General features: G+C 37.2%; 1 protein-coding gene across 1 annotated transcript in view; it reads right to left on the bottom strand.

Moving 5' to 3' along the window:
• LOC131202548 (synaptotagmin-1-like) overlaps window positions 1–13,664 on the bottom strand; it is a 255,804-nt gene extending 242,140 nt beyond the window's left edge. Inside the window, exon 1 of the mRNA XM_058191654.1 lies at window positions 13,527–13,664. The gene's annotated coding sequence lies outside the window, so the exon portion shown is untranslated. The remainder of the gene's footprint in view (window positions 1–13,526) is intronic.
• Window positions 13,665–19,715: the final 6,051 nt, after the last annotated feature.

Below are 19,715 nucleotides of genomic sequence, written 5' to 3'. Positions count from 1 at the left end.
AGCTGCAGGCCATTTTTGGTGGGAAATTAAGTAAACATTGGTAAACTAAGCCTATGATACAGTTAAGGTATAATTTAAAAAAACATAAAGAAAAAATAAATCCAAAAGTGTGCCCCCTGCAGCTGCCAGTCCAGGTCAGGCAGACATTCTCTTTGGAGTGCTTCTGATGCCGTCTCATCATCAGTAAATCTGTGTTTATTCCTACTACTGAATTTAAAGACTGCAAGAGTTTGCCCTGAGAATTTATTTTGTAGAATAGGAATCTTACAATCATTGTAAATAAGAAGTTGATGTTGAATCTTAGTCATGATACAGGCAGACCTTTTCCAGGGTGCTTTTCAGGTTTTCCAGTGGTGCAGCCATCACTACTGCAATTGAGTCTATCTATCCATGTTGCTACTGTCCACTCAGTTCTTCTTTTCTATTTTTCTCAACATCATAAATTTCTCAAGAGGCTAGATTTTTGTATAATGTAGCCAAATATGATATATTTGCATTTATTGTATTTTTTATATCCTAGGGTGTTTAAAAATTTTTCCAGCTGCAAGAATTAATAATTTCAAGGAAAATGTGAAGCCCAATACTGCATTGGCATAACTGTTTACAAGTGGCAATGAAGTCATCCTCTAAAGTGGCCAGGCTCCCTGAATTTGTTCAGTCCTTATTGACTGATCCTTGGCAAACTATTATTGCCAATTTTGAACAGAATTACTCCAAAGCTGCCTTATCTGAAAATAAAAAACCTAATTAACAGATTTTCTCAGGGGTCTGCTATTGAAAAAAGGCTAGCTGCTGAATAAAAGTTGCCTTTTAGAGGAAGCCTGCAGCTGAACAGATTGAATTGTATATTCCCATCCTTGCATACACAAAAGTTATTTTTAAAAAGTTTTACGTTCTTCTAAAGTAAATGATTAAAGGAAAAAATAGGTATGGAAGATCCCTGATATAAATATGAATTGGAAGAGGCTTGTTTTTTATTTTTATTCCTTTAACTGTATATTTAGCACATTCCTCTACTGTAAATGCTTTTTAAAAATCTAGATATTTGCCTAAGTAGCCTCAATATTCAAATGAAATTGATTTCTGATCAACCTTGTGACTATATAGTATAAGCCACAACAACACAACAGAAAGGATATAATTTTCCAAGGAATGATAAAATAATCACCTATACAACCTGTGACAATGAGATTTGGGAAACAAAGGAATCTAAGTGTAATACTGTATAGTGTTATGTAATTTTGAATGTACAGTATCTATTATGACTACATAGAATACACAATTATGAATAGAATAGAATAGAATTTTTATTGGCCAAGTGTGATTGGACACACAAGGAATTTGTCTTGGTGCATATGCTCTCAGTGTACATAAAAGAAAAGATACCTTCATCAAGGTACAACATTTACAACACAAATGATGGTCAATATATCAATATAAATCATAAGGATTGCCAGCAACAAAGTTACAGTCATACAGTCATAAGTGAAAGAGATTGGTGATGGGAATGATGAGAAGATTGTACCACTGAGAGATTAATATCTAATATAGTCATGAAAAAACCAAGAAAGGAGATCCCACTATTTCCCATGGTAACTGTTGATCTCTTCTTGCTGTTAGAAAATATTACTTAGCCTTCAATTGGAATCTGGATTTCTGCAATGTAAAATCATTGTTCTGTGTCTTGCAAGCCACATTTACACTGAACAATATGAATCTGTGTAGTAGCTTTCAGATACTTGAAAAATGCTTTCATAATGTTCTTGATATTCTTGGATAGAATCTATCTGGCATGTAAATTTGAAATTTGAAGTAAGTAAATATTTAGTTACTCAAGACTAGTAAATATTAACTTATTAACCTGGATCAAACCATTACATCCAGCCCTCATATAATTAAACATCCTGAAAAGGGTGCCTATCCCCTAGATTAATGCAGTCAATGCAAAGAAATGATAATCTCTCTCAGCAATGAATTATATTATTGAACTACCATCAGGGCCATCTTAAAAGCATTATGGGCCCCCAACAAAGCAGTGTACTGGGGCTCCTATGACAACTCACAGGAATAAAAATGTAAATGATCAATAAAATTAAACATATATTTATTTTATTGCCACTTCCAACAAAATTGGTGTTGAAACATTAAAAACATGCGGTGCAGCAAAACTAATCAACATGATAAACATTTGAACAATACATGAGACTTGAAAAACACAATAATACTCAGTAAGCCATACAGTTGTTATATTTATATGATACAAGGTGCACTGAAGGGTTAACATAAACAGATTAGTATGGGGCCCCTATGCTTGTGGGGCCCACGGGCACGTGCCCATCAGGTCCATGCATTAAGACGGACCGGACTACCATGCTGACTCGCATGCAATTTGCAATTAACTATTATTTAATAAGCATGCACCCAATCTCTTCATTTGTGTCATTAATTATATTGAAGGAAACTGAGTCTAGGATCTAATTCTCTGATGTCTCATTTAGTACCTTACCCCCAATTTACTGAGAAATCCTGAAGAGCACACTATGATTAAAATGTTTGAGCCACCTATATATTCACTTTACTTGTTATCTAGTCCACACTTGATTAGCTTGGCCCAGGATGGAACAGAATAGTTTGTCATAGGTTTTTCTGAATTAATATATATTATGTCTACGGTATAATTTAGTCACACAATTTATTAAAGAATCTAGCCAAACCATGTTTTTAGAAATCTGTTCAGGATTCTGCATTCTTTGCAAGGCACTTACAATCACTCTAGAACTTTGTCAATTCTTTTAGATTTCTCAAAGATACTACATAATGATTTAGCCAAATCACAGCTAATTTCATTCACTGACTTGGGATGCCATTTATATTACTATGGAGATTTAAGCCGATCAATATAAATAAATTTTCTCTGGTTATTTATTGGTTTTAAAAGGCTGCTCAACTCCAGAATGATTCCAGGTGACTCATATAATTAAAATAGAGCAAAAGAAAGAATATTGTTTAGAAAAATGAGATTCTCCTATCCTCCCATGAATTCACCCAAAGATAAAAGAAGTTCTGTTACTATAGCTGTTCCAATAAAAGTTGCTTTAGGTCTACATGTTGTTTTCTTCTTGTTCAGTTTTACCTTATAGGGATAGCAGATTCCATAGGTGGCAACCAGCACTTTGAATTGCCCCTGAAAGCCAATTGATAGCCAATGAAGCTAGTGGAGCAGTGATGACACAAAGCTGTATGAAGGTACACCAATTACTGCTCATATTATTTGCCTTTTGGACCAGCTGTAGCTTCCAGGTAGTCTTCAAAGTAGCCGATATACAGTACATTTCAATAATCTAGTCATGAATAACTAGTAGGTGAGCAACTGTTTGAAGAGCTTCCCATTCTAGCAATGAGTACAACTGGCACATAAGCTGAATGTGTGCAAAAGTCTTCTTTTGCTTTAATTTTCCTGCCATCAAGCTTCAGTTTTTATGGCACTAAGCAGATGTGAAATCCAGCAGGTTCTGACAGGTTTTGGGTAGTTCGGAGAACCAGCAAATAACACCTCTGGCTGGTCCCAGAGTGGGGTGGGAATGGAGATTTTGCAATATCTTTCCCCCAGGAGTGGGGAGGGAATGGGGATTTTGCAGTATCCTTCCCCTGCCATGCCCCCAAGCCACGCCCACAGAACCGGTAGTAAAAAAAATTGAATTTCATCACTTGGACTAAGTACCTTTCAATATTCCACCAAGTACTTACCAGTACCTCCATATTCTTCATGAGTGTGTGTGGGAGTTTCTCCACCTTCTATATACACTTTTTCCCAAAATATGACCAGTTTTTATGCAAATTAGCTACTTCTGCTGCTGACAAGCTTTAGAATTATTCACAATTGTTTTTATCACATTTTTTGGGAATTACCTTCCCCATTAGATCCTTCCCTATTTGCCTCTGCTATAATAGAATCATATTTAATTTTATTCTGACTTTATTAAAATAATTTTGTTAAATTTCAGTTGTATACTTGTCGATATCCAACTTTAATACAACCTTTCTAGCATGTTTGTTTATTTAATATTGTCTTTGTTTTTATCATTAGTTCATTATTCTTTTCCCTCTGTATTTTATGTGTGTTTTTCATTTTGCAAATATAAACATAAAAAAGTTCCAGAATTACATGGTCTCTTGTTTCTCAAAGTTCTCTCTGTTACCACTTTGTCTCTTAAGTCTTTCCTATTTTTAGGATCAAATCACTGATGATCCTCTTGTGCCTTCCTCCACATTTTAAGTGAGAAAGTTGTCAGCACACAAGTCATGAATTTCCCATAAGGATCATGCTTGGCAGAATTTGTCTTCCAACGGATGTCAGAATAATTAAATCACTCCATTAATGCTACTACGTGAATCTTTTAAAAACCTGAAGTTTGATTTTAGATAGCCACACATTCTCCTTGGTAGTCACAGTAAAGGACACCAACAATGGTGTTTTCTTATTTTATTTATGCTATCCTGAATTAGATAATTTTTATTACTATATTGTCTTTGTAATTCTATGGGAGTGTTTTGGGCACGTTAGGGCTAATTCAAAATGTGCTCTTTACATCAAGAAAATTTGCTTCCCAAGGCAAATGCAGCAAAGCAATTTTTAAATATATCAATCTGGGAAATACATTGGTGGAAAAATGAAAGAACTAGTCATCTTAGCTTAGCTAATAAAAAAGAAAGATCAGAAAAAGTATAAATGCATACAAATGAAGAACTATATTTGTCATTGTAAAAAAAAAGGAGTTTGGGGTATTTTTGAATTTCAGGAGTTGGAAGGGAGTTTACTATCACTTTAGATGTAAGACCAAAAAGAGAGACCTTATAATGACCTGAGCTAATCTAGTGCCATAATTTTTAGAAAGAGACAACTGCTTTATTTTCATATTGTACTGAAATGTCTTTTAAAATAATTTATTGGTGCAAGAAAGTGGGACTGCTGTTATTGTTATATTTCTTTCAAACATCCTGCAGCTTTTCTGGCTAGCCCTGTATTTTGATCTAAACATCCCCCATAAGCATTTTGCCTAGGTCTTAAGTGCATTAGCCTCAAACTCCACTTAGAAGACCCTCAATAGCTTTTCTCCCTCTGAAATATCACTCCAAAATAGCAGGAATACACCTAATCTGAATACACAAGGTTTTCAAAAATGATGAATCAACTTTATCAAACCACAAATTTGATAAATCAACCAAATTTCTAGACCTATTCAGAAAAGGAGGTTGCAAAACTCCTTCAGGCTCACTGATGCTTGATTTTGCAAGTTTCACACCGATATTTGGGGGGCAGTCTAGGGCTTCTGATAGCTTTTTATGTCTGACGTTAGAATGCTTAAATGTGCTTATATTTGCAGGGTTCTTCTATAGAACACATATTTGGGAAAGATATTCTTCAAAATTATCTTTATGGAGTACTGCAATACTAGCTCCTAAAGAGTAGAAAGGAATATTAGAGGAGAAGACTGACTGAGAATCACCTCGATACTTCAAACAGAGTTTCACACCTTTACAAGACACTTTGCCATATTGAAGCAGAACAAAGTACTTTTGTCAACTCATCCAAATGAATTGGCCATAATCTACACAGGCTGATGTATCTTTTTCTCTGTGAAACTAGCTTCCTTCATTATATTTATAGTTGGTTTCTTGCAATCCCCTTCTCTCTGCTATATTTAAATATACTTTTCACACCCTCAGGCTTTAGAATCACAGGCAGTAGCATTTAAAGAACAGAAGTGCCAAAAGTACAACAAGGTCATATGCTAACAAAATCATGACTGCTTTGTCTCTAGTTGCTCTCAGCTGGGGCCTTTATCCTGATTTGAATTGCCTGCAGTTCCCTTCTGAAACCAGTAATCCTGTTAGGATATAGAGGAGATACATTATACTTGACCTCTGGAATCCACAGCCTAAGGTCCACTGAACAATGCTACCACCAGAGATAGGGGCTCTTATTAAGGATGTGGCTGTACAGCCACTAAAACATGGAAGCAAGACCCACTGAACTCAGAGGTATTTTACATGTTTAGGATTAAGAGAGTATTTTCAGAAATGTTCAAAGTTAATTCTGTGCTTATAGTTATTTAATTCTCTAATTTGTAATGTTCTCAGATGTTTTGAGAAGACTAAACATTCCCATAAACATTGGGCAGATATTTTTTAGACTATCCCATGTGTGTCTCTGGGTGACAGAAGGTACTTAATCATTTTAAATGGGATGGACTCCAACTTCCCAAAATTCTGATGAGCTGACAGTACGTTTTAATTATCATTTGAAACCCAATTCAAGGGCTTAGTTTGCTTAATTCTAACAAGACTGCTGGAAGTTTTGAAGAGACATATTTTCTTATAATAAGGCAAAACAGAAAATAAACTGTCAGGTCTGAATAATGTAACTTATTTTAACTAACAAAAGCATCCTTCATGTATTAATATTACAACTAGTGCTCAAAATATCTCGAGTCATTTTCCAGACAGAAAATGTATCCTCAAAGCTTGTTATTATCATGTTTATATTTATTTGCTTTCAAGAAAGTAAATGACTGAAGATTTCAATTGCAATTACAATAACTTTCTTTTAAGAACTTTTGTGTCTTTGAGAGAATATGTAAAATATATTGAAATGCAGATTTACAATTATGCCAGGCATTTTAACTAGATTGTCCAACTAACCTAAATCATAACAGTTTTTAAAAGAAAAGCCTATACAATCTGAATGATTTGACATGAACTTGATTTGTGCATTTTTCTGCATTACTCAAACAGTTCAATTTGTTTTTAAATTAAAATTTTTTTTTTTACAAATCATATACAGTATATATAATTGAAATTGATGTAAAAGCTCATTTTCAGAGTTCTGTTTTTCTTCTTCAAACAATAGATGTTAAGAGTAATGTTTTGACAGCTTTTTCCCCAACCAGGAGCTCACCATTTTGGGGGCCTATGGATGCTAAAACTTTAAGCTAACAAGAACTATAATCCCAACTCATGCCTGGGAAAGGATGACCACATTAATATTCTGCTGAGCCAGAGTTTACACGAAAAGTATTCCACACCTTCTTAAATATGAGGAATAAGTGTAGATATTTATTCAACATGTGGAATTAATCCTGCAAGAAAACAAGATGAGGGAAAGATCTATAGAAGTTCAAGTATATTGTTTTCATAACCAAATACAATGGAAACAAATAAAGTATTGTAAAAGAAGGAGCTGGTGCAACTTGATGTGCATAGTTTCTTGAGTTTCACAAATAAATGTGAGAAAATATGTATCAATTGATTGTAAAACACAATTTATAAAATATATATTATTTATATAAAACATACTGTAGATAACAAACAGTGAAATACATTAATAGCAGTCTGGGTGAAGGATAAATATGATGTACAAAATGGTTATTTAGTAGATCAACCAAGTGTCTTTCTAAATAACAGATAGCCCAGCTAGCAGAGAATTATCTAGTTAGATATTCCAGACAACAGAAGATTAGAAGGATTAAAACTGGGACTGTCTGTCAAACGAATAATCTACCAATGAATGAATCTCTTCCTCTTTTAATAGAAGCATTATTTCATTGGATACTTCTGTGAAACAAAATTGAAAATTGTGTTTGCTTTGAGAAGGATTATGTGTCTCTATACTACCTGTCATTCTGCTACTACTTTATATGTATATAAAATATTAGTTCCAAGAATATGTCAATATTTATAAGCAATATGAAATATATGTAAACATGCACATTGTAACAATTTACAGTTTTCTTTGTTAGCTTAAACAAGGAACAAGGTCAGTATTTTTCTATTTAGTTAAAAAAAAAAGCATAAGTCTGGAAAGCAGTAATCAAAGCAGACATATTAGATGCCCTGAAGCTTTTATTCTTGTCCAAGTGATTTTCTCAGCACTTTTCTTTTAGCACTTAATTGCAGAAATTATCAAAGACTTTTTAACAAATGTTAATAAACAACAACATAAATCAAGATGAATCATACAATTATAGAAAGTCTAAAGCAATTTACAAATTACCTGATTTATTTGACTTCAACTGAGATCTTTGAAATTTCCATTCTCATGCTTTTGTTTTTCTCCATTAGATAATTTTAAAGTTCAAAAGTATTCAAATATATTTACTACTATTGTTTATAGACAAGCACACTAGTCTCATAATACAAAGTTCAGGAGTGATTATCCGTTCATCTATTCTACTTAAATTCTGACCATTAAACAAGTCTACACTTTGGAAAATGTCTCATCACAAATTATCATCAACCTGCACTTATTCAGTGGAACTTATTTTCAAATGATTATGCTTAGGGTTGTGCTGTGCAGGATATTGGAGTAAAACTTTCAGGGTTCCTGAACACCCTTCCTTTTTATGGTCTTTATAAATCCTGCAGCCAAACTTCAATCATCAAGAAATGCAGTTTGATTATGGACATTCTTTTAATGTAGGAAATTCTATCATACTATCACACATAGTAATGAAATCTGTGGTTTGACACATTTTACCCTATAGGTAATCTTTATGTCGATTTATTTAGTGACCATTCAAAGTTATAACAGTGCTGAAAAAAGTGACTTATGACCAATCCTTACATTTATAAGTATCTTAGCATCTCTGTGATCATATGATCAAAATTCAGATGCTTGGCAACTGGCATGTATTTGTGACAATTACTTAAGGTCGCCTCAACCCCATTGGTCACTTTTCCATGGGGCTTTTGACAAACTAAGTCAATGGTAAAGCCAGATTCACTTAACAAGCATGTGATTCACTTAATGACTGTCGTGACCATGGGAAAAAAGGTAATAAAATCAAGCACTAGTCCTTAATCACATTGCTTAGCAATGGAAGGTACTATCCCAATTATGGAAATAAATCAAGGACTATCTGTATCGAGATGCAAAATCTGTTAAATGACCTGTTAAGTGAACCATAAATATTGTGACGTTCTATTTTGTAATTGCTTTGTTATGTGTCATAGCCCTGACAGAAATCTAATATCTTACTTTTTCCCAAGTTATCATTGTATCTTACATTTGTGAAGCTCAATAATTGTCAAAGAACCATAAAGTAAGTAGTAAATCACTGATAATTCACCAAGTAAATCACATTGAATATTTTTAGTTTCTCTTTCTCTCTCTTCAGTCAATAGTGCTGCATCTAAAAGCTATGATCAACTGATTATTGATGTTGATTCCTAAGGACCACAAAGAAAGATTTTTCTCCAAGAATGAGACTCTCTAATATTTATACATTCAAAAGAAAGCAGTAAGCTCCCTTTAGAAGAGAAATGAAGATAACTCCAATGGATAGGACTGGTAAAATACAAATGATAGTCAAGAAAGCCCTGGAATTCTGCATGAATATAAAACCACATTTCTTCCCTACAGATTAAATTTCATATTCTAGCATTTGTAAGATCAATGGGATTTCTACTGAAATATCCAACAATCTTTAGAATTGTATTATTAAGAAAAATGCAAGTACAATTTCAAACTATGAAAGCCAAGTGTTGAAAGGATCATTGTATCGTAACTGAATACTTACTCAGAACAACTTGCATGTGAAATGTTCCATTTTTCTTAATAAATCCATAAGAAATTGCAACACCTTTCGATGAATTTTTTCATATTGCTTAATTAACGTAACAATGATCCTTTTTTCATTTACAACTAAATCCTGGATGAACATCAAGATAGCAAAAATAGTGATATCTCTATTAGGGTTGCATCCGAAGAATTAACAAAACTACACTTTTTAATATTTAGGTAAATGCCATATTTCTTTGCATATTGCTTTTCTGTAAAAGACTAAAAATTTAAAGTCTCCTCCAGTAGACTAGCGCATTGCATTAAAAAAATCTACATCTACAGTTATGCAGATTACTTTATACATAGAAAACCTGCAAATATTAGTTTAGATAATATGGTACTGTACTATATTTACTCACTTAAGCTTATTTAAGGTGAAGTAGTCTTTATAAATGCCACAAGTACATGTAAGTCCAAGTATTATCCGAAAAGCTTTCTGTGTGCATTTCTAATTATGCTCTTCTGGATACAGACTAATACTCAAACCAAACAAATTGCTGGGAAAACCAACAAGATCATTATGTTTCATGTATAATTATACATTAAGATAAATCTTAACATAGATCTTTGAAAATAATATATTTGTACAACATATCGGACAAATATATCATTGACTTACAATATTTAAGCTGGGGCTATAATTTTTGAAAAATTCCTCTATTATATCAAAAATAAAAAATAACTTGTATAGCAAAAGTTAGAGATAATATTTTGATGCTTCCATGTGATTACTAACTATTTTTAATACATTGTTTTTTTTCAACATGTTACATGTAACTGAGTTTGTGCTTGAACTTCATTTTTCAAGCTAAAAACATAGCATACTCCCAATAACATAAAGAGCATTTAAGAGATTTCTTTAAATCCTTATTTTGTGATTATATAATCAAACAACTACCATTAACCTCCATGTTATATTTACAGTCCTGCTATGCTAACTAGATTTATATGGATATTCTTCTATCATAATTCTATCATAAAAGCAACGCTTTCTACTTTTACATTACCCATCAGATCTCAAACTGCACGAGATTCTAATATTTGTCTTTACAAGTTATACTAGTATCAAAAATTCTTCCATCCCAATGATTTTTCACCTACTTTTAATTTTCATATTCCATATGCCAGATGTATTAAATGGCATATTTTTATTTGTTAAATGGGAGGGAGGATCCAGATTTTGATACATGATGTAAAATTTCCAGTTTCAGAACAAGCCTTTAAAATTAGAATCCGCATGTTGGCTTCAAATATTAATAAATAAATATAAATATTTTTTATAAATAAACCTTTTTTTTAAGGTACAACATTATATTGTTTTGACTTAAAATATGGTTACAGAAGCATTTCATTGTTTTTGCAAGTGCATTACAGGATAATTTTCAAGAAAATGCCATTATCTTTTGCCCTATGACACTTTTTTCTCAACGTTTTCTTTATTTGCTTTTCTATGTACAAATAGATTCTCAGAAAATTTACACCAAAATCAGCCTTTGACTGATTTTAGAGGAAATGCCTCAATGAATCGTGTATGGTAACTGATTCAAAGGATATATTTCATTTTCAAGGCACATATATTTTAAATATTCCAATATAAGAGAATACAGTAATATTTATAAAACTGGCATATACGGTAAGTCTTAGCATGTTATCTACAACTTAAAAAGAACAACTGAGCAAGTATAAATGCATAAGCATAAAATTAAGCAAGGTTTAAACAATAAAGACTTATTAGAAACTTAAAACTTCAAATAAATATGCTCCGTAAAACTCTGTACTGTTTTTCATGCAACAGATTAACACATCTGGAACAGATCCATTTTACTTATGTATAAGAGACATAGTATTTTTTAGCCCTTTCATAATTCCTAAAGGTTTTGTTTTCTGCACGACATTATGAATGCATAGAAAGCACATATAAATATGGGGGAAATGCTACATTAATGAATATTTTGGACATTTGTATTGGTAATGTGATATTGCATACTTCTTAACTCTATAAAGATTTCTGTTGAATCAACCAAATTCCTCTATGTAATTTGGTAGTAATATAGTTTAGACATAAAAATAATTATTTTAATTAAAACTACTCAAGACAAAGTAAGCATGCACAAAATCAGAATGACTGCTCTTAGTTTCAAACACAATACAGGTAAGTTATAGATTATAGATTATAGCACCTAAAATGACTGTGCTGATTGGCTTTCAAAAAAAAAACAGAGTATGTGTGAAAAAATGTGGAAAACTGCTGCTAAAATATACTAGTAATCCAGATCTAAGTAAATATTAAGGGGAGAAAAATTAACATTCCCCATGCTAAGCAAGTTTCTAATGTATAAAACTGGTCTATAGTTTATGGTCACTTTTTTCCTGTTCATTTGTGATTCTGCTGGAAAGCTTTTCACCTAAATTTATACAGGAATTTCTTTTTATCACTTCCCATCTGATAGAAATCGGTCAGCTAGATTTAATAAATAGCAGTAGGAGTTCATATAAATGACGATGGACTACAGATTGTTGAAAGATTCATTTTTGTGTGTCTTTAATATATGTATCGTACTCCAGTACATGATTTTACACCTTTTTAATAAAACAAGATGCATGTTATTCTCCAGGAAAACAGAAATCCTATTCTCAAAAGTTTTGACTTGTTTCCTTCAACTTTTTTGTTCTAACAAGGTGGATATACATTTTATTTCAAATCACACTATAATAATGCATGGTGAATATACAATGTCACCAAATCATAAATCACCCTGATGAAAAAAGTGCAAGAGGAACTCTGAAGAAAAAAACAGGTTTCCAAGAATCTAAACATTACAAATCTTGTCCTACTCCTAAAAATATTTAATGGAAGATCTGTACCAAACATTTTTAAAAATCTCCAAACTGCCACTTCAGTCATGTACCATCATCACTGCAACAAAAGCCTTGCACACCCCGTGGGAATACTGCTGAAGAAAAACATCTATATCTGCATCTAGCCAACAACCTTAGTAATCCAGAAAGATGCAGATAAATCCAGAGCTATAAGCCATCCTGGGGAAAAGGGAGGGAATACCTGATTTTGGAAATTGTTGAATGTGCAAGTTTTTCTTAGCCGAATGGTCGTTTGTAGGAGAAGAAAAGTAAAGTCAGAAGACTGATGCTTGAAAACGAATTGCAATTAACTTCTTTATTGCGCACGCCCTATTTCCACCCTCTCCCCTTTGTGGCTCTCGGGAGAAAAGAACAAAAACAAATCCGAAGCCGATTCTTTCGGGAGCTAATTCTATCTGTCAGCCGAAGCTAAGGTTTTGCGTACTGCTTTATTGGTAGTTTCCTTGCTTCGGACTGTTTTGGCCCTTACCGCTGAACAGCAGGCAGGATTCCACTTCCCTCTTCCACGACGCCCCTCTTCTGCCCCCCTTTTCCATTTCACCCTATGACACCCACCAGCTGACTTCTCCTCCAGAACAGAAAACCTAGGTGGGTGGAGGACTTGTCGAAAGAGAGTGGGTGGAGATTGTCAGATATCCACCCAGCCCAGCGATTTCAAGTCAGCAGGCAGTGGGGAAACTGCTTTTGCAGTATTGGAGAAAGAAACATGTGCTGCGTTCACTGCCCTTTCGGGAGGCTACTTCGGTCTTCGCCCAGGTTTTCTCTGTCCACAGTATTTCTCAAATTCGCTACATATTATTTGTGTGGATGCGTGTGTTTGTAGGCGCCCGCGCGCACGCAGCCACATAGACTGCGCTCGCTCGCTCGGTCGCTCTCTGGCTCTTTCTCTCTCTCTCTCTCTCTCTCACACACACACACACACGCACACGCACGCACACGCACACACAGAGAGACACAAAACGTGATCCAAAGCCCCGCCACAAGGCGAAGAAATTGAACCCAGCGCATCCCGGCGCTTCCTTACCTGGCAACCGGGGAGGCAGGAGGCTCCTGTCCTTCAGCGTTCCCGTCTGGGCTACGAGTAGGGTTTGTCTTGTTCTGCGCGGCTCTCCTGGGATGAGAGACTTCAGGATAACCACACTCTCCTCCAAAAAGAGAGGAGGAGGAGGAGGACGGGTAGGGGGGACGCGAAAAGTGTAGGGGTGCGAGTAAGCTCTTCTGCGCGCCCCGAAAAGTCTGTGCACCCCCTCCCTCCCCTGTTCTCTACGAGCTGGCTTTGTATGTTGGGGGTGAAGTTTCAGCTGCTGCTGACTGGGTGGCTAAGAGGAGGGGGGAGAGAGAGAGAGAGAGAGAGAGAGAGAGAGAACGCGAGAGCTAATGGGGGTGGGGGGCAGAGTGGAGTCAGAGCATCACCGCTCTGCAGCTTCTCCAGGAATCCCTTCACGGAGAGGCAGAGCATCCTCGCCTTTCCCTGACGGTCCGATTGGCTGACAGGCGGGGTCGGTGTCTCCAGCAGCCAATCAGCCGCCTGGGATTACAGGTGGGCGTTGCCGAGGTACCATCGCTGAGCTCACGGCTGCGTTGGCTTCCGTAATCTCGCTTCGCTCAACCATCCACTTTACCCACCCATCTAAACCCTTCTCTGCCACTCCGGACTGTTCCGGGAAGAGGGGGCTGGGAAGGGAGTTCCCTCGAATGACAATCAAGGACATCAAATCAGTCTTTGCAACTGATAAAGTGGCTGTGTTTCCGCGCCCCCCGCCTTTTCTCCACCCGAAGCTCTGCAATGCAAAGCCAGTCGCCCGGGTGACCTGATTCTCTCCACGCCCCCCTCCCTCTCCCTTTCGCCTCCTTTTCCCTCGTCGAAATCTCAGGCAATTTACAGTCTGGCATTTTCAAAGCAACAAAAGGAAGAAACAGAAAGAGGGGATCGGCAGCTCCTTGGGCAGCGTGTATGTGTGCATGGCCATCGCGAGCGATTAAGTATAAAACGGAAAACAGAACCTGCTCATCTCTTTAAGTGTACTTGAATCCGATAACCTTTCTCGAGGCTTCAGTGTGTGTTTCTCTGTGTTACGGGTAAAATATGGCAGGTAAGGGATGGGGGAGAGCCTCACTTTCCTTCACACAATGAGCTGCTCCCACCCGGGCCGGACGTGGGGTTTTAAATCCCACACTGATGCGCTCTCTGCAGAGACAACTGAAATTAATCTCAGCGTGAATTTTATGGACTATATGGTGTTCACTGTTAAAACAAAAATAGAAACATCAATTTGCAGAGGTTCTTTACAGCTGTGGTTCATGATGAGGTGATCTTATAACTGCTTCGTAAAAGGTAATTCACAGCATACTCAGTTAAGCACACTTCTTCAGTTTTTGGTTACAAATGTCCAATTAAAATGAGGTTATCAAAAGCTCCAAGATACATAAAAGTAAAATCCCTATTTCAAAAAAGACTAAAGCATGTGAATATGCTACATAACATCCACGTGGCATCTTGAAGATTGAATTCAAGCTGTAGCCTCATTTCCTTCTACACCTAGTTCTTATCTGCACAGATACTCTTATCTCTCAACCTCAAGGGTGACGGGTTTTGTATGTTCCCTCACAGAATTTATTAAAAATAAAAGATAATTAATGTTCTGTTTCTAAAACTGACAATTAATCAAATGATGAATTTCACAATCAAAAATATATCCCATAGTCCGATAGAATAGTATGTATACTGTTCAGTTTAAGGCCCAGCACTTCTCTGAGACACTTGGCATCATGTCTGAGAACTATTCTACAAATCTTTTCCCCCATAAAAATGGATAAGATGCTGTCCTAACACTAATAGTAGTTCACCATGCAGCCAGTTCTGTAATCTGTGATCCTCTATAGACTTCTGGTGGATATTTTTCTTAGGATTTGCTGCAAATTCTGAGCTTAAATCTTAAATGCAATGCTATTTCTTTTAATATAACCATTCTTAGTTGCAATCTTTCTGGTGAAACTATATGACTAATCTATTTATGATTTCTTTAAAACAAAAACAAAAATCTTGAGATTTGGGGCAATGGAATTCCTTGCTACATTGTGTGGTAGTTGAATTGCATCATTCAGAAGCATCTAAAGAAGAAATGCAAAATATATTTTGAAAGCTGAGTATAAAATACTTTGAAGTCTAATATCCTGAAATTGAAGTTTTTGCAAGAAGAAATATTTATCTGATGAAATCATTAGGTAGCACATTTGTTAAAGAATGCAGTCCATAAGAAGATATATATTATATATCCATTTCAGTTGCATCACCCAGTATTGATATTAAAATTGATAAAAATACATACTGCACTTTGATTTTAACTAAAAGACCAAGAGTGACATGGCATGGAAAGAGCAAACCTCAAAGTAACCTTTTTTCTCCTTTAACTGACAAGTTAATGATCAAGTCTAGAAGTGTCACCGCAATTTGCTGTTGCAGTTAATTCAAAGGATTGTATAATCACTGTATAGTACAGCTCCCTTACTTGACATTGTATGTCAGAATCTTAACCACTTTTATGTATAAACTTATTTTTATCATATAGCCAGGATTCAACTGTTTTAACACTATAGCAGTTATTAGATTGGTGTTTTAATATTTCAGTATTTATTTAAATGGTTAAATAATTTGGTAAGTTTAGCGTTTTTTAGAGATATTCTTTTAAGTATCTCAGATTTTCTGCAAGATTTTATTTTCATTTTTACAATCTTTTAACTCTTTTTCCACTCTGTGCAATCTGCTTGTAAATCTTTAAGCATCTTTTTATTGAGCTATTTCTCTTAAAATTGGGTTTAAACATAATCAATTTACAATTGTCAATATAAGATTAGAACAAAATTGGATCTATTTTCTCTAATAGTTTTGCACAAAATAATCTGTTTGGACATAATGGAAGACAATATGTTTGTGGTTACAGCTTGCTTCCATATAGATAAAAGTTTTCAAATACCTCTTCATCCCACACATAAATATCTGGCATTAGTAGAATAACTAAAACAAATTTGATATTAATATCACCCAAACCCAATGGGATGTCGTGTTCTGTATATTGCTGTATAAGTTATATGCAACCCATATATTATTTGGAAATCCATTTGCATGAAGGTAGATTTGTTCTGTTCTTGTACAATTACAATAACAATATTTATGTATTTATTCACTTTATATGTAGCTATTCATAAAAACTATGAGTGGCTAACAGGAAGGAGAAGGAGATCCTTTAATAACATAAGAAAAGCCTATCCTTATTATCATCAGATTTAATATCAACACTATGTAAAAAAAGAAAATTCACAAAACTATATATATTCACCAGATTCCAGACTTTAGTCACAGCATGCCCTCTTCCTGTGTTTGATGGAACAACCAGATTTTAACTGTTCTCCTGAAATCAGAAGGTCAAAAGTGGATTGAATCTCTGTAGGGAGAAAATTCCAAAACACCGGAATAGATATTGAAAATGTCAATTTCTGAGGTCCTGAAATGATTTTTTGCATAGAGACCTTGCAGGAATTGATCCTATTTGACAGATAGTTGGCCCCTCTAGGAAAATGATGCTAAATAATGATGAATAAAGCATAACAGGAAAGAATGCATCTGTGGTACTAGATTAGATTAGATTAGATTTATTAGATTTTTATACCACCCTTCTCCCGAAGGACTCAGGGCGGTTCACAGCCAGAATAAAACAACAATTATGTACACAATAAAACAATAATTAAAAAAACTTATTGAATATAAGGCCAAAATTAAAACCACTTAAAACCATAAAAACCGCATAAAATTTATATCAAAATATTAAAAGCTACTAAAAATTTCTATGCCAGTCCTGCGCGAATAAATAGGTAAGTCTTCAACTCGCGGCGGAAGGTCCGAAGGTCAGGCAGTTGACGGAGTCCTGGGGGAAGTTCATTCCAGAGGGTGGGAGCCCCCACAGAGAAGGCCCTTCCCCTGGGGGCCACCAGCCGACATTGCTTGGCGAACGACACCTGAGGAGTCCCTCTCTGTGAGAGCGCACGGCAATTGGTAGCAGTAGGTGGTCCCGTAAGTAACCCGGCCCTAAGCCATGGAGTGCTTTAAAGGTAGTAACCAAAACCTTGAAGTGCACCCGAAAGACCACAGGTAGCCAGTGCAGCCTGCGCAGGAGTGGTGTTACATGGGAGCCACGAACGGCTCCTTCTATCACCCGCACAGCTGCATTCTGAACCAACTGGAGCCTCCGGGTGCTCTTCAAGGGGAGCCCCATGTAGAGAGCATTGCAGTAATCCAAGCGAGAGGTAACAAGAGCATGAGTGACCGTGCATAGGGCATCCCGGTCAAGGAAGGGGCGCAACTGGCGAATCAGGCGGACCTGATAAAAAGCTCTCCAAGAGACAGTCGTCAAGTGATCTTCAAAAGACAACCGCCCATCCAGGAGAATGCCCAAGTTGCGCACCCTCTCCATCGGGGCCAATGACTCGCCCCGAACAGTCAGCCGCGGCTGCAGCTGACTGTACCGGGGTGCCGGCATCCACAGCCACTCCGTCTTGGAGGGATTGAGCTTGAGCCTGTTTCTCCCCATCCAGACCCGTACGGCTTCCAGACACCGGGACAGTACTTCGACAGCTTCGTTGGGGTGGTCTGGGGTGGAAAAGTACAGCTGCGTATCATCAGCGTACAGTTGGTACCTCACCCCAAAACCACTGATGATCTCACCCAGCGGCTTCATATAGATGTTGAACAGGAGAGGCGAGAGAATCGACCCCTGTGGCACCCCACACGTGAGGCACCTCACGGTCAATCTCTGCCCTCCTGCCAACACCATCTGTGACCGGTCAGAGAGATAGGAGGAGAACCACCAATAAACGGTGCCTCCCACTCCCAAACTCCTCAGCCGGTACAGCAGGATACCATGGTCAATAGTATCGAAAGCCGCTGAGAGGTCTAATAGGACCAGGGCAGAGGAGTAACCTTGCCCTCCAGAGATCATCAACCAACGCGACCAAAGCCGTCTCCGTACTGTATCCGGGCCGAAAGCCGGACTGGAACGGGTCTAGATAGACAGTTTCATCCAGGTATTGGGGTAATTGATGTGCCACCACACTCTCTACAACCTTTGCCACAAAGCGAAGGTTGGAGACCGGACGACAATTTCCTAAAACAGCTGGGTCCAGGGAAGGCTTCTTGAGGAGGGGTCTCACCACCGCCTCTTTCAAGGCAGCAGGGAAAACCCCTTCCAACAAAGAAGCATTAATAATCCCCCGGAGCCAGCCTCGTGTCACCTCCTGCGTGGCCAGCACCAGCCAGGAGGGGCACGGGTCCAGTAAACATGTGGTGGCATTCAACCTCCCCAACAACCTGTCCATGTCCTCGGGAGTCACAGGGTCAAATCCATCCCAAACAGTCTCAACAAGACGAGTCTCCGATCTCTCACCTGGATCTACCCAATTTTGATCCAACCCATCCCGAAGCTGAATGATTTTATCATATAGATAACCACTAAACTCCTCGGCACGCCCTTGTAAGGGGTCCTCCCGCACCTCCTGTTGAAGGAGAGAGTGGGTCACCCGAAACAGGGTGGCCGGGCGGTTATCTGCCGACGCAATGAGGGAGGAAACGTAAAGATGCTTTGCTTCCCTCAATGCCACTAGGTAGGTCCTACTATATGACCTAACTAGTGTCCGGTCAGCTTCCGAACGGCTGGATCTCCAGGCACTCTCTAGGTGTCTTCTCCGGTGTTTTATCTCCCTCAGCTCCTCGGAGAACCAAGGAGCTGGTTGAGACCTGCGCTGGATTAGAGGCCACAAAGGCACGACACAGTCTAGAGCCCCAGCCGCGGCCAGTTCCCAGGCTGCGACTAGTTCTTCAGCCGTGTCATGGGCCAGACCCTCAGGGAATGGCCCAAGCTCCGTCAGGAACCTCTCTGGGGCCATCAGGCGCCTGGAACGGAACCAACGTATTGGTCCCGTCTCCCTGCGGTGTTGAGTGGCAGTCCGAAAGTCCAGATGAAGGAGAGAATGATCTGACCATGACTAGAAATTTGAATGTTTTGTAGTAATTTTACCTAGATAAAAAGTTGTTATATCTTCAGTTCCCAAAATTCCCAGTCAACACTGCTACAGGAGAACCCAAACAGTAGATGACATCACATTGGGAAGGTTATCCAATTCTGGAAATAGTGAGTTCTATAGTAGTCCTACCTTAGGCACT

Source organism: Ahaetulla prasina, chromosome 7 (genome assembly GCF_028640845.1).
Source record: "Ahaetulla prasina isolate Xishuangbanna chromosome 7, ASM2864084v1, whole genome shotgun sequence".
NCBI classification, from domain to species: domain Eukaryota; kingdom Metazoa; phylum Chordata; class Lepidosauria; order Squamata; family Colubridae; genus Ahaetulla; species Ahaetulla prasina.
Note: the sequence above shows the minus strand (reverse complement) of the source record. Positions and strands in the feature narration are given on the sequence as shown.